Source organism: Aythya ferina, assembly GCF_964211825.1.
Source record: "Aythya ferina genome assembly, chromosome: W".
NCBI lineage: Eukaryota > Metazoa > Chordata > Aves > Anseriformes > Anatidae > Aythya > Aythya ferina.
This window is the reverse complement of record NC_140313.1, coordinates 7,857,172-7,872,901: the sequence shown is the minus strand read 5'-3', so window position 1 is coordinate 7,872,901 and position 15,730 is coordinate 7,857,172. Positions and strand designations below refer to the sequence as shown.

Below are 15,730 nucleotides of genomic sequence, written 5' to 3'. Positions count from 1 at the left end.
CGGGGGAGAGAAATGGAAAGTGAAGTCCGTGAGTTGAGATAAAGACAGTTTAACTGTTCTAACTGAAACCAGGACACAGGTTGACCATGAGCCATCAGTGTGCCCTGGTGGCCAAGAAGACCAATGGAATCGTGGCATGCATAAAAAGGAGTGTGGCCATGTCATGGTTTAACCCGGTAGGCAGCTAAACACCACACAGCTGTTGTTTAAACACCCTCTCTGGGATGGGGGAGAGAAGCAGGAAAGTGAAGCCTGTGAGTTGAGATAAAGACAGTTTATTAAGACATGAAAATAGTAATAATAATAATAATAATAATAATAATAATAATAATAATAATAAATACATAAATACAAAATAAGTGATGCATAATGGAATTGATCAACATCCGCTGACCAATGCCCAGCCTAACCCCGAGCAGTCTGCCCCCCCCCCCGGCTAGCAACCTCTATATATTGTTTAGCATGACGTCAGATGGGATGAAATGCCCCTTTGGCCAGTTTTGGTCAGCTGTCCTGGGTCTGTCCCCTCCCAGATCCTGCTGCACCCCTAGCCTACCCGCTGTCAGGATAGAGCGAGAAGATGAAAAGTCCTTGGCTTAGTGTAAGCACTGCTCTGCAAAAATTAATACATCAGTGTATTATCAGCACTCTTCTCATCCTAATCCAAAACACAACACCCTACCAGCTACTAGGAGGAAAATTAATTCTATCCTAACTGAAACCAGGACAGGCCAGTGGTCAAGGGAGGTGATCTTCCCCCTCTACTCTGCCCTGGTCCGGCCTCACCTGGAGTACTGTGTCCAGTTCTGGCCTCCCCAATACAAAAAAGACAGGGATCTCCTGGAAAGAGTCTAGCTGCGGACAACAAAGATCATACGGGGCCTGGAGCATCTTTCCTATGAGGAAAGACTGAGAGACCTGGGTCTGTTCAGCCTTGAGAAAAGAAGACTGAGAGGGGATCTCATCCATGTGTATAAATACCTGAGGTGTGGGAGACAGAGGGATTTGGCCAACCTCTTTTCAGTGGTTTGTGGGGACAGGACAAGGGCCAATGACCACAAAATGGATCACAGGAAGTTCCACACCAACATGCGAAAGAACTTCTTCACGGTGAGGATGACGGAGCACTGGAACAGGCTGCCCAGGGAGGCTGTGGAGTCTCCTTCTCTGGAGATATTCAAGGCCCATCTAGATGCCTACCTGGTCAACCTGCTCTAGGGAACCTACGTTGGCAGGGGGGTTGGACCCGATGATCTCTTGCAGTCCCTTCCAACCCCTACAGTTCTGTGATTCTGTGATTCTGTGACCAATGCCCCTTGCTTTGCTTCTGATTGCTTTTCTTTTTCTTGTGGTTTAAACATGGCAGGCAGCTAAATACTACACAGCGGTTTCTATGCCCTCCCCCCCAACCTCACCAGTGGGATGGGAGAGAGAAACAGAAGACAAGAAAAAAAAAGTAAAAGCTCATGGGTTGAGATAAAGACAGTTTAAGAGGACATAAAATAAAGGAAAATAATAATAATAATAAAAGAATATACAAAGCAAGTGATGCACAATGGAATTGCTCACCACCCGCTGATCGATGCCCTGCCAATCCCTGAATAGCAGCACACGCACCCCCGTCCAACCCACAAAAGTTTTATTCTTCCTCATGACATCATACGGTATGGAATATCCCTTTGGCAGTTTGGGTCAGCTGTCCTGGCTCTGTCCCCTCCCAGATTCTTGTACGCCCCCAGCCTCCTCATGGGCAGGGCAGTATGAGAAGCTGAAAAGACCTTGTCTTAGTGTAAGCACTGCTCTGCAGCAACTAAAACATCAGTGTATTATCAACATTATTCTCATCCTGAATACAAAACACATATACATATGTGTAATAAATGGCTCAGTCTTCAAAATAGGATTATAATCAAAGTTTACAATTTATTAAAGGAATAGAGGTAAGCAAACAGCGCTGGGTGTGCCGGGAGTCTCTGCTCCACCAGGACGCACACCAGTTACATCAAGCATCTGATTTTTATGCTCCTAGGCTGATACATATTCATTACTACTTCTAAAAAAAAAACAGGGTTATTATAATTAGTTTCTGGAATCCAAACCCTCCTACTGGAGCATGTGTATCAGTCTCCGGTGGTCCCTCTGGGGGTCTCTCGTGCTGAAGGCTCATAGTCTTCCTCCCTCTTGTTCTTCTCCTTTGTCCTACTTGGCTCTATGTCAGACTTGTGCAACATCCCCTGCAAGCTTTGTCTTTTAGTTGTTTTTCAGCTCTCCCCGTCTCCTTAATCTCCTGGCCAGACATCAGAGACTTGCATAGTGTCCCATGCAATAGTCATAATAGTTAGCAGTTATTCTGGAACCCCCCAGATATCAGAGACTTCAAGGAAAAGCCTACAAATACATTTCCCTTCAAGCTCTCTATTGACACGAATTGCTAAAACATTCCTTTGCAAGATACAGGAACTATATACATTAACCACTCTGTTTTTCTTAGACTTGTGCTTATACAAGGGTATGTAAGACAGAAGGTCACATTCATCATACCATGCGGCCCTAGCACTGTTCCATACTGACACGAATCAGATGAACATATCTCACATATGTGTTCCATACACAACACCAGTTCTTTAATACAGTTGCTCATTTTGAAAGCAGTTGCACTTAATATTTATACAATTCAAATCATGAGCTATTCTCATCCAACATTCAGTCCCCTTGAGGTAATCAGTGGACTTCCCCATCTATCCGCATTACCCACCAAGTACACCCAGGTCCTTTGCGAAAAGCAATCCCACGAATGGGTTTGCGTTTTCCTGAGGCAGGAATAGCCCAGACTGTCTTCCCCAGCATGGTTTTTACATGCACTACAGGGACTTTGTCCCCTTCTACAGTAGGTAACAGTTTTGATTAGGCAGGTCTGTTTGGTAGATCCCCTAGTGTTGACTATCCAAGTAGCCTTTGCCAAATATGTATCCCAATGTTTGAAGGTCCCGGCCTTCAGTGTAGTCCTTAACAACCCATTGTATTGCTCCACTTTCCCGGAGGCTGGTGCATGATAGGGGATGTGATACACCCACTCAAGACCATGCTCTTTGTCTATAAGGTTGTTTGGGAAATGAGTCCCATTGTCTGACTCAATTCTTTCTGGGGTGCCATGTCACCATAGGACTTGCTTTTCAAGGCCCAGGATAGCATTCTGGGTGGTGGCACGGGGCACAGGATATGTTTCCAGCCATCTGGTGGTTTCTTCCACCATTGTAAGTACGTTGCACTTGCCGTTGCGGGTTTGAGGGAGTGTGATGTAATCAATCTGCTAGGCCTCTCCATATTTATATTTCAGCCATCATCCTCCATACCAGACAGATTTTAGCTATTCAGCTTCTTGATTGCAGTGGATGTTTCACATTCATGGATAACCTGTGCAATAGTGTCCATGCTCAGGTCCACCCCTCGATCACAAGCCCATCTATCTGTCACATCTTTTCCTTGATTGCCTGAGGTGTCAAGGGCCTATCAAGCTATAAATAATTCACACTTATGTTGCCAGTCCAGGGCCACCTGAGCCACTTCACTCTTAGCAGCCTGATCCACCTGCTGGTTGTTTCGATGTTCTTCAGTAGCCCGATTCTTGGGTACATAAGCATCTACATGGCGTACTTTTATAACCTACTACCCAAGCAGAAAAATCTTTCCACAGTGTGGCAGCCCAGATGGGTTTCCCTCTGCGCTGCCAGTTGCTCTACTTCCACTGCTGTAACCACCCCCCCATAGGGCATTTGCCACCATCCATGACTCAGTACAGAGACAGCGAACTGGCCACTTTCCCATTCAGCAATATCTAAAGCCAGCTGGATGGCCTTCACTTCTGCAAACTGACTCAATTCACCTTCTCATTCAGCAGTTTCTGCAACGTGTCTTGTAGGACTGCATACAGCAGCTTTCCACCTCCAGTGCTTTCCCACAATACAACAGGACCCATCAGTGAACAGGGCATATTGCTTCTCATTTGATGGTACCTTCTTTATTTCTGCGGGGCTTCTTTAGCATGTATCGCCTCCTCCTCTGGTGATATTCTGAAATTTTTGCCTTCTGGCCATTCCACGATCACTTCCAAGATTCCTGGGCAACTGGGGTTTACCATTCGAGCTTGCTGTGTAATCAGTGAGACCGACTTCCTCCACGTAGCATCAGTTGCATGACACACATGGGGAACCCTCCCTTTGAACATCCAGCCCAGCACCAGGAGTCAGGGTGCTAGGAGGAGCTGTGCTTCAGTACCAATCTCTTCCAAAGCAGATTGAACTCCTTCATATGCTGCCAATATCTCTTTTTTGGTTGGAGTGTAACAGGCCTCGGATTCCCCTATATCCCTGACTCCAAAACCACGGGGTTCGACCTTGAATTTCCCTGAGCTCTTTCTGCCAGAGGCTCTAGGTGGGGCCATTTTCCCCAACTTCAGTGTTTACATCTTGTCCTGCTCAAACCAGCCCAAGGGCTACGGGCCCATATTCTGTTTAATTTGTTCAAAGGCTTGTCATTGCTCAGAGCCTCATTTGACTTCTTTGATAGAGAGGGCTTACAATCAGACTGTAATTTGGAATGTGCATTCTTCAGAAAACCCACAATGCCTAAGAAAGTTTGTGTTTCCTTTTTGCTAGTTGGTGGAGACATAGCTGTTATTTTGTTGATCACATCCATTGGAATCCAATCTTGTCCATCTTGTCATTTTATCCTGAAAAAAAATATATCTGTGCACAGTCCTTGACTTTACTCTGTTTAATAGCAAAACCAGCTTTTTTTGCCATTAAACCAAAACCAGAATTTGGACTGTTTTCTTGCCTTTCTCAAAAACTTCTTCTGTGTTGCCCCACATAGATGTCATCACAATACGTTGCAGATGCTCAGAAGCTTCACCCTGTTCCAGTGCAGTCTTGTCAGTCCATGACAAATGGTAGGGCTGTGTTTCCGCCCCTGGGGGCAGTTGATTCCAGGTGTATTGGACACTCCTCCAAGTGAAAGCAAACTGTGGCCTGCATTCAGAGTGATGGAGAAAAAGACATTAGCAATATTAATTGTGGCATTCCACTTGGTTGCCATTGACTCTAGTTCATATTGAAGTTCTAGCATGTCAAAATGGCAGTGCTCAGCAGTGGCATGGCCTCATTTAGCCCACAATAGCCCACTCTCCACTCTGTGATAATCTCCACTTGCCAGTAGACATTCGTACTGGCCATATGGGAGTAGTAAAGGGTGAGTGGGTCTTGCTCAACAAATCAGGATACAGGGAATCTTGGTTGGTGCAGTATTGCCGCTGGTTCACCAATGTGGTAGCGATTGGCACTTGCTGTTCTTTGACCCTCAGCAACCCCACAAATGTCCTCCGGGAGACCAGCCAAGGCAGACAGCTGCTTAATCTTAACTGTATTCAAGGCAGCTATGCCAAAAGCTGACCGGAACACTTTTGGGTCCTTGAAATAACCTTTCCTGAGGCAGTCTATACTAAGAATAAAAAGAGCCTACAGGCCAGTCACAATGGGGTGCTTTTGCTACTTATTCCCAGTCAGGCTCACTTCAGCCTCCAATACAGTTAGCTGTTGGGATCCTCCCTCACTCCAGAAATATAAATGAGTTCTGCCCCTTTATAGCATGATGGCATTTGGGAATACATTGCACCAGTGTTCACTAGAGCCTTGTACTCCTGCAGGTCTGATCCACTATGCCATGAAATCCATACAGTCCAATAAACCCATCTGTCCCTTTCCTCCACCTGGCTAGAGGCATGGCCCCTCTATTCCTAGATATAGTTTTCATTAATATGTCTGGGGGACTACCTGCTGGAAACTGGAGCAGCAGTTTCCATGGGTTCCATGAAAAACTACAGGGTGGCATGTGTTGTGTACCCACTATATCTTCTCTCTTGAGACAAGGAATGCTTGCTTTTAATAGGTGAGATACTGGTCTATACAGGTGGAGAAAAAGATGCCTCTTCAGGCCTCTGAAGCAGTGTCTCCATAGCTCAGGTGCAAGTCTGTAAGGAAAAAGAGAGGCTTTCATAGAATCATAGAATACTCCGAGTTGGAAGGGACCCACAAGGATCATTGAGTCCAACTCCTGGCTCCACACAGGTCTACCCAAAAATTCAGACCATATGACAGAGAGTATAGTCCAATGGCTTCTTAAACTCCAACAGGCTTGATGAGGTGACTATGTCCCTGGGGAGCCTGTTCCTGTGCGTGACTACCCTCTCGGTGAAGAACCTTTTCCTGATATCCAACCTGAACCTCCCCTGTCACAGCTTGACTCCATTCCCTCGAGTCCTATCACTGGTCACTAAAGAGAATAGATCAGAACCTGCCTGTTCACTACCCCTCATGAGGAAGCTGTAGACTGCGATGAGGTCTCCCCTCAGCCTCCTCTTCTCCAGGCTGAACAGGCCAAGTGACCTCAGCTGCTCCTCGTACGTCTTCCCCTCTATGTCCTTCACCAACTTTGTAGCCCTTCTCTGGACACTCTCCAATAGTTTCACATCCTTTTTGTACTGTGGTGCCCAGAACTGCACACAGTACTTGAGGTGAGGCCTCACCTGCGCAGATTAGAGTGGGACAATCATTTCCTTCGACCAACTAGCAATGCCATGCTTGATGCACCCCAGGATACAGTTGGCCCTCCTGGCTTCCAGGGCACACTGCTGGCTCATATCCAGCTTCCTATCAACCACACCTCTCCAGCATCTCATTGCCCAGTCTGTACATATAGCCAGGGTTGCCCCTTCCCAGGTGAAGGACCTGGCACTTGCTCTTGTTAAACTTCTTGTTAGATTTTCTTCGTATTGCATGAATTGGGCAGCCAATTTGTCCACTGCGTGTTCCTCTCCATCTTTCCAGGTCATTACTGACAATGAGCTGTCATATGATGATGGCGCACTACGTACAAACTCCTGACACATGGGTTGCATGTACACTTGACTTCATCTGGATCTTTGCATAACTGTTTGTTGTCTAGGTCACTATAAATCACCTCCAGCTCAGCTACTTCCCTCAGGTACTGGATTCCCCTCTCCCTAGTGGTCCAATTGTCTGGTTGACATACAAGATCCTTGTTGAGGGATTTTTGAAACAGCAAGGAGGCCATGACTTGCTGCAGCTGAGCAAATCAAACTGCCAGGACGACTATGAGAAGTTCCCATGACAGTGTTCCCACATCGCCTGATTGAGGAATTTAAAAAATATTGTTGCCAGCAGCTGGCTTCAAGGACAGGATCTAGGACAGGATCTACGTGATTGCTAATCACAAGGGGGTTGTTTTCTCTCAGGTGGGGTTGTTTTCTTGCAGTTGTTTGTCTGAGTGCTTTTGACCAATAATCTTGTGTGAGACACTATCCGCCCCTGTTAAGTTTGCTATAAAAGTCAGGCTATTCGAGTAATAAAGGGAGAGCATGATCTGACCATACCAGTGTCTGTCGTGTTTTCGGCCATTCTTCCTGCAACATATGGCGCCCGAACAGGCTGAGACCCAGCGAGACAAGGAGATGCTGAGAGACCTGATCCACGCTGAGAGACCTGAGAGACGCAGAGAGCCTAGGAACAGAGACGCGGTTACATGCGGGACGCTGAGAGACTCGGAGCACAGACCCAGACAGACATGGTGAGACGCAGAGTGGCGTCGCGGTGAGACGTGGAGAGAACGGTATCGCAGTGAGACGCGGAGACAGAGGAATCGCGGTGAGACACGGAAACAGGTATCGCGGTGAGACGCGGAGACAGAGGAATCGCGGTGAGATGTGGAGCAGAATCACGGTGAGACACGGAAGAGTGAAGTATCGCGGTGAGACGCGAGACATACGGAGTTGAGTTGCTACGGGAGATCGGAGGCGTCCGTGGAAACGGCAGACAACCGCCACCGTGTGGAGAGTTGGCACATAGCAGAGGGGTGGACATCACGACCCTGAGGCTCGTCTGACGTAACCACGGAGGAGGAAGTAGCTATCCAGCTTCTCTCTAGAGTACAAAACTGAGTGCAGCGTACTCAGTACGCTGTGTACAAAACCTGAGACCTCAGGAACGTGGCTGGCACGATCTTTTTCGTCGGTTCCTGCACCCACCCCAGTTCGGGGTATGACCTCTTCAATAAAGGAATCAGCGGCAGAAATAACTAAGGGACTATTGGAGCAGAGTGCTGATGGGGAGTGGGGGCTGCCCTTCCCACCCCCTGCGCCCGAAAATCTTGATGCAGCTGCACTGCCAGCATCTGTGCCGCTGCCAGGCAGCAATAAATCTACTCGGGATTCTTTGCAAATAAGAGGTGCAGCAGCAGCTTGAGAAAATCGACCTTCAGTGGAGGAGTTGTTCCAAGAACTGCTAGAGAAATTGGAGAACTTAAAAATTACGGATTCGAATGAGTTTCCTCTCTTGTCTACCCCACCGGAGCCGACTCCCTCATTATCCATCGCTACAACGCCATCGGCACCAAGGAGGGACAGGTGCTCCGACGTCATACGTCATGCCATCATAGAAGTGCATGGGCATGCTACATCCTTGGCCTGCCCTATTATTATCGACCCTGTGCAAGGCACCAGGTTGTAGCAGCCGCATGACTGCAAGCTTTTACAACAAGCTTGAAAAATGGTTATGGACTACGGTTTACAATCCCAGGCAGCTCGATGGATAATTCAATGGATTTTCCAGGCAGAACTAATGCGTCCACTTGACTGTCGAAACTTGGCGCGCTTATTGTTAACTCTTTCCCAATTGTTATTGTTTGAAAGGGAATGGTTGCAGTTAACACAGGGGGAAGTGGGTCAGCTGCGTCAACCGGGGGACCCTCTGTATGGGATTACTGTGACACGGAAGGAGGAAGAAGACAATGGGGCAGGCTAGTCTGAAGCAGGGCCGCTATAGGAACAGGAGGACGAAGAGGAAGATGTCATAAAAGCATCAATAACCACCCAATCCCTATCCCAGGTTGAGCTATGAGACGTGAAAAGATTTCAGTTTTTGTTCAGGTGAGCACATTCTCACCTGGCTGCTCCAGTGCTGGGAAAACAGGGCCAATAGTCTGGAATTAGAGGGCAGGGAAGCCAGGTAGCTGGGATCCCTCGCTAGGGAAGGGGGCATTGACAAAACCATTGGAAAAGGAGCACAAGCCTTCACCCTCTAGAGGCGTCTCCTGTCAGGCATGAAGGAAAGGTATCCCTTCAAGGAAGATCTGTTGCAGGAAGAACAGCCAAAAAGAGGACAGACACTAGTATGGTTAGATCATGCTCTCTCTTTATTACCCGAATAGCCTGACTTTTATAGCAAACTTAACAGGGGCGGATAGTGTCTCACACAAGATTATTGGTCCTTAAAGGGGACGGGTCCTTATCTCAATACCCAGATTCAGTTGCAGTTCCTTGTGATTATTCACCAAACAGCTGCACAGCTCACACTGAGGGCTCTTCTTAGTCTCCCGGGGAAAAGAAAGCACCTCCATTCGCATCTGTAGAACAGGCTGTCGCGTTAAGGGGTGTAGCTGATTAACCGTTACGGGCCCGGTCAGATTCAGGATACTGAACCAGTCGGACATTCACCAAAAACACATTAACCGTCTGGGGGTCCAGTCAGACATTCACCATCAACGCATTAACAGCCTGGGGGTCCGTTCAGACATTCACCAAAAATGCATTAACCATCTGGGGGTCCGTTCGGACATTCACCAAAAATGCATTAACCGCCTGGGGGTCTGGTTAGATTCAGAACACTGAACTATCACGGATAACCACCCTCACCCTCGTTGCACTCAATGAGAGTTATCACAATGCAATCAAGTATGGTTTATTACAGCAACAGATAATCAGGTTCTTTTGGATTGCCGGCGATAGTGACTGTCTGCAAAGCAAGCTAGTATGCATAAAATACACAGGTGTTATAGGTGTTATAGGTGTTACAGATGTTATAGATGTTGTAGGTGTTTACAGGTGTTATAGATGTTACAGATGTTATAGATGTTATAGGTGTTATAGGTGTTTACAGATGTTACAGGTGCACAGCCTAGAAATAAACGCGTTAAAAGGATCAAAGACTCTACAGAGGTTTATAAGCAAGTATTCAGATCTCACCCAAAGGCGTCCCAATGGGGGGGGAAGAGAGGCTCAGCCCGTCAACTGATCCCAAGAGTCAGGAGGTCCTAAGGATGTTGTCCTCGGGATGGTATCTCCCCTGACGGTGGTATCTTCCCTAACATCCCCTTTCTCTTGGGCCAATTTATATTATTTTCTGTCTTTTAGGTGGAGCTTGAGTGGCTCTAGTCAAGCATATCTTACTTATGATTGGTGTAAAGTTTTCCCGTCTCCGTTTAAAGTAATAGGCACCGAGAAATTCAGAGCGCATGCTCAGTGAGGGGTGGTCGCACCTTGGAGGCGGGTAGCTTTTGGGATGGAGGTGTGTTTTGGTATTATAATGATATTATAATGAGCACACTAGGGTACAGCATTTGTCAAAACATGACAGGTCTTTGGCTTAGGGTGGCAAAAAGTGCAGCTTTGTGCACAAGAACAATCGAGGTCCCATCTGATTACAGAGCCTAGCCGTGGTGTCTCCACTCCACTCTATGCTCCGTGCTGTTCCTTAGAGCTAGCACACCAAGTTTCCCCAGCGCGATAGCATCTAAGGTTGGGAGCCTAGGGAACGCTCAGATAATGAAGTTATGCCCTACCCTGAAAGCCTCTTCAATGCTGTACCTTTTCCTAAAAATGTGAATGTTAGTTTTATTTTCCTAGTTACTTCAGGCATTTACACCACACAGGCCTCTGGGGAACCATATGCTAAATTTATCAATCGGTTGTGGACAGCAATTCCTGATCATCCTGATCTAACAGCGGAGTCTAAAAGCATTGTGTTTAAAATGCTTGCATTTGATAATGCAAACCCAAAAACTCAAAACATCTTAGTTACACTGCCGAGAACCACACCGAAAGAGGACATGTTGGTACAGAGAGCTGATCAGTCCAGGTAACCAGATGTGGTGGCACAGGACTGTCAGAGATTTGCTTTTATGGTACCCTCCATTAACAAACAGGCCCCGGCAAAACACTATGAATGGCCAGTGCTTCCTCAGGGGATGAGGAATTCCCCTACATTATGTCAATTATATGTTTCCTGGGCATTAGAACGAATTCGGACAGCGTGGTGTGACGTAATTATTTACCATTATATGGATAACGTTGGGTTTGGTAGGCCAGAATGCTTCCAGGATTCAGATTTAAAGTTTATTTGGGATACTTTGGAAGCAAAAGGGTTGAAGATAGCCCCAGAGAAGGTTCAGCAGTCATGGCTATACTTGGGATGGAAAATATCAGACTCTACTATTTGTCCACAGAAAGGTGATATAACTATGGTGTTACATAATTTGACAGATGTACAAATGTTCCTGGATAATATTCAGTGGGGTTGCCACATTGTACAGATTACTAATGACAGCTTAGCTATATTATTACCTTTATTGCGGGGCAGGAGTGCAGAGCTGCAGATTACACTACCAAATGACCACCGGTAGGCTCTTTCACAAATAGCTTCTAAGGTTGCAGCTGGCACTGCTTGCAAACGTATAGCACAAGTTGCACTCTCCTTCATAATTAGCAATCATGTGTCTCATCCATTTGCGGTGCTTGGTCAGTGGCAAAAAGAAAAGGGGAAGAGTAAGGGGAGACAAAGACAGAAACGGTATCAGGAGGATGCCACTGACACTAACAGCACTGGTAATAGAAATAGCATAAGTGAAAAAGGTGATGGCAAGAGTGGAATGAGAGGGCAGCATTTTCGAGTTCTGGAATGGATTTTCCTACCGATTCAGACAAAAATGAGTGTTCAAACATGGGTGGAAGCTATCGCAGAGTTAGTATGTAAGGGTTGCTCTCAGAGTATTGAGATCAGCGGGCAGGAACCAGGAGATATTAGTCTGCTGATGGCTCAGGATCATTTGGAATGGTGTTTACAGCAATCCATACCACTACAAGAAGCTGTGTTAGGTTACCTGGGACTGGTACATTCCCGAACTCCAAAGGGGCCTCTCTGGCAAGTTATAAGATCATATAAATGGCAGGTAGTACTACGGCTTTCGTCCCGACCAGTGGTGGGTTGCACTGTATATACTGATGCAGGTGCAGCAGGTAGGAAGGCTGTGTGTGTGTGGTACAAGAACGGAAGTTGGGAGAAATACATAATTCCGGGGGAGACAGAGGATTCATTACAAACATTGGCATTGTCTGCTGTTGTTTGGGCTTGTCAGTGCTGGATGCATAAGCCAATTAATATTGTCTCAGGCTCTCTGTATGTTGTCAACGTGGTAAAATGGATAGAGGATGCCTTGATACAGCAAACTAAGAGGGACAGATTATTTCTGCAGCTGCGAGATGCCATTCAGGGGAGAACTGCACCTTACTGTGTTATCCATATATGTAGTCATCAGTTCTCGATTGGGTTAGCAGAAGGTAATGCACAGGCAGACAAGTTAGTGAGTATAGTCACAAAGAGGCCTGAGAGTGATTTTGCACATGCGCGAGTGTCGCACGGAACGTTCCATCAGAATGCAAAGGGTCTTCGGAAAATGTTTGGATTTACTTGGACAGAGGCGAAAGGAATAGTAAGAGCGTGCCCTTCCTGTAGTCATCATGGACCAGGGTTAGGTTTAGGTATTAATCCATGGGGTGTTAAGGCACTTGAGGTATGGCAAATGGATGTAATGCATATGCCGGAATTTGATACTAAAAGATATGTGCGTGTGAGTATTGATACCTTTTCAAGATTCATATGGGCAACGACGCAGGGGGGAGAAAAAGCACACCTTGTGTGTAGACATGTGACGGTGTGTTTTGCCATTATGAGAGTGCCACAGCAGATCAAGACAGACAATGGCCCAGCATATGTCAGCAAAAAGATTAGAACATTTATGAAAATGTGGGGAGTAAAGCATGTCACAGGTATTCCACGCTCTCCCACGGGCCAAGTGATGGTTGAACGATCACATCAGGTTTTAAAGGAACAATTAGCGAGATTAAAAGAGATTAAGGACATCAATGAGCGACTGTCCAAGGCGCTGTTTGTCCTGAATCACTTATGTTTGACTAGTGACCGAAAAGACCCTCCTGCTAGTATTCATTTTCAAACAATAAATATAGCAGCACCAAATGTGTTACCACAAATAAGAATGAATTACCAAGATCCTGCTACAGGAACTTGGAAAGGGCCATATGGGTACAGAAATACAAATAACACCTGTGATTACAATGACACTGCTAGGCAGGGTTTAGGGCTTATGGCACTGAGACAAGGGGTAACAACTATAGCACTTGGAACGATCGTACAGCAATGGCCTTACCTCCTGATGTTTTTCTGATTTGCGGGGATAGGGCCTGGCAAGGTATCCTTGCAAATGCTATTGGAGGTCCATGTTACTTAGATAAACTTACTATATTTGCTCCTAGCTTGTTGCAGTTGCATGAGATCACCAGACAAAAATGGGCATTGCTCGCACCAGATTGCAATGATAATGTTGAATTGCTTGGTGTTGCAGCTAGAGTGGCATTGGCAAGTTTAGTGCCAGGAGTGGCATCTGCGGCCACACTTAATAACTTAGAAAAATTAGTATGCTGGGCCGAGAATCAAGCCCATGCCACGACAGAGATACTTGAGGAGATGTTACCAGATCAAAATAGTTTGCGACATGCGCTCTTACAGGATTGAGCTGCTATTGACTTCTTGCTCTTGGCTGAGCAAACCAAGCTACCAGGGCAACTATGAGAAGTTCCCATGACAGTGTTCCCACATCGCCCAATTGAGGAATTTAAAAAATATTGTTGCCAGCAACTGGCTTCAAGGACGGGATCAACATGACTGCTAATCACAAGGGGGTTGTTTTCTTGTAGGTGGGGTTGTTTTCTTGCAGTTGTTTGTCTGAGTGCTTTTGACCAATAATCTTGTGTGAGACACTATCCGCCCCTGTTAAGTTTGCTATAAAAGTCAGGCTATTCGGGTAATAAAGAGAGAGCATGATCTAACCATACTAGTGTCTGTCCTCTTTTTGGCTGTTCTTCCTGCAACAGATCTTCCTTGAAGGGATACCTTTCCTTCATGCCTGACAGGAGACGCCTCTAGAGGGTGAAGGCTTGTGCTCCTTTTCCAATGGTTTTGTCAATGCCCCCTTCCCTAGCGAGGGATCCCAGCTACCTGGCTTCCCTGCCCTCTAATTCCAGACTATTGGCCCTGTTTTCCCAGCACTGGAGCAGCCAGGTGAGAATGTGCTCACCTGAACAAAAACTGAAATCTTTTCACGTCTCATAGCTCAACCTGGGATAGGGATTGGGTGGTTATTGATGCTTTTATGACATCTTCCTCTTCGTCCTCCTGTTCCTATAGCGGCCCTGCTTCAGACTAGCTTGCCCCATTGTCTTCTTCCTCCTTCCGTGTCTGAATAGGAGTTCCTTTCCTTCCTAAATGTGCTGACTTTAGCATCCATTGTTTCGCCTTCTGTGTAGGGGCAACTGATACTGGCACAGGTTAGTTCACTGGCCCAGCCATGGGGCTCATCACAGAGATTTCGAGTGGCAGCAGGATCTTTTGCAGGGGTTGGAGTGGCCGCAGAGCCCATTGCAGGGGTTGGAGTGGCCACATGGCTTGTCACAGGGGTTGGAGTGGCCACAGAGTCTGTCATGGTGGTTGGAGTAGCTGCAGGATGCATCACAGGGGTTGGAGTTGCTGCAGGGACTTTTACAAGAGTTGGAATGGTTGCAGAGCCTGTCAGAGGGGTTGGAGTGGCTGCAGAGTCTGGTGTGGGGGTTGTAGTGGCCACAGGGCCCGTCACAGAGGTTGAAATGGATGCAGAGTCTATTGCAGGTGTCGAAGTGCCTGCAGGGCCCATCACATGGGTTGGTGTTACCACAGGGCACATTGCAGGGATTGGAGTTGTGTTGACTGTGGCTCGTTAAATATAGGTCAAGGCCCAGCACACCACAGATATTTGTGTCTCTTTGGAATTCCTAGGGTGATGCCATACCTTTTTCAAGCATTTTGCCATTTTTTTAAGGATTTTGCACTTGTTCAGGGGTGAAGTTCCAAAGCATTGGAGGTGCTAACAGTTCTAGGCGCCTGCCCATATTCTCGCAGGCTCCCTGCCACTCCTAACTATCCTGCCTCAGGGCAGATCTCTGGATGGCATTCTTAAATAGTTGTTTAACATTAAACAGAACCAGATACATTCAGGAGACATAACAACAAAAGCATGCTCGTTTGAACATCCCATGGATATTCAAAGTTTTAAAGATCTATTGTAACTGGCCTGGAGGAGAAGGAGAAAGGGGGGAGGGGTGAAAAAGTGGTGGAAAGTATCCCCCCTTGTCCCTCCATAGATTGGCTCCCTGAGGAGAAAAGGTAAAGAGTGTAATTATTAATAGTTTCCAAGAGAGGGTTCCTGAAGTATGGAGGTGACGGCAATGCTGAGTACAAATAACAGATTAGTTTTATGACCAGTAATTTTATCATATTATATGCCAGTGTTACATAGTACAACAAAATGATAACCTTAAATTATCCCCTAGAGATGATAAACAGCATGACAGGAAATCCGTACAGTAAGTAATGTGCTATACAACACAATGCTGAGACCAAGCACAACAACCTTGAGATCAAAAAAATCAACATTGTGATCAGCAGTTATTAAACTGATCTAATGCTTATAACAATTTCCTTTTACCATGCTCTGG

At 46.4% G+C, this 15,730-nt stretch overlaps 1 protein-coding gene and 1 long non-coding RNA gene across 6 annotated transcripts in view; one reads left to right on the top strand and one right to left on the bottom strand.

The window, feature by feature from the left end:
- Window positions 1–15,730, top strand: part of LOC311426260 (zinc finger SWIM domain-containing protein 6-like) — a 269,097-nt gene that overhangs the window by 108,802 nt on the left and 144,565 nt on the right. The window lies entirely within an intron of this gene.
- On the bottom strand, window positions 1,901–10,043 carry LOC311426411. 2 transcript variants are annotated; one of them, XR_014686725.1, is made up of 3 exons: window positions 6,581–10,043; window positions 5,829–6,025; window positions 1,901–5,027 (listed from the first exon to the last, which is right to left on the bottom strand). It is a non-coding gene; the product is annotated as an uncharacterized lncRNA (long non-coding RNA). The 2 variants fall into 2 exon arrangements; XR_014686726.1 differs by having other exon boundaries at window positions 7,448–7,963.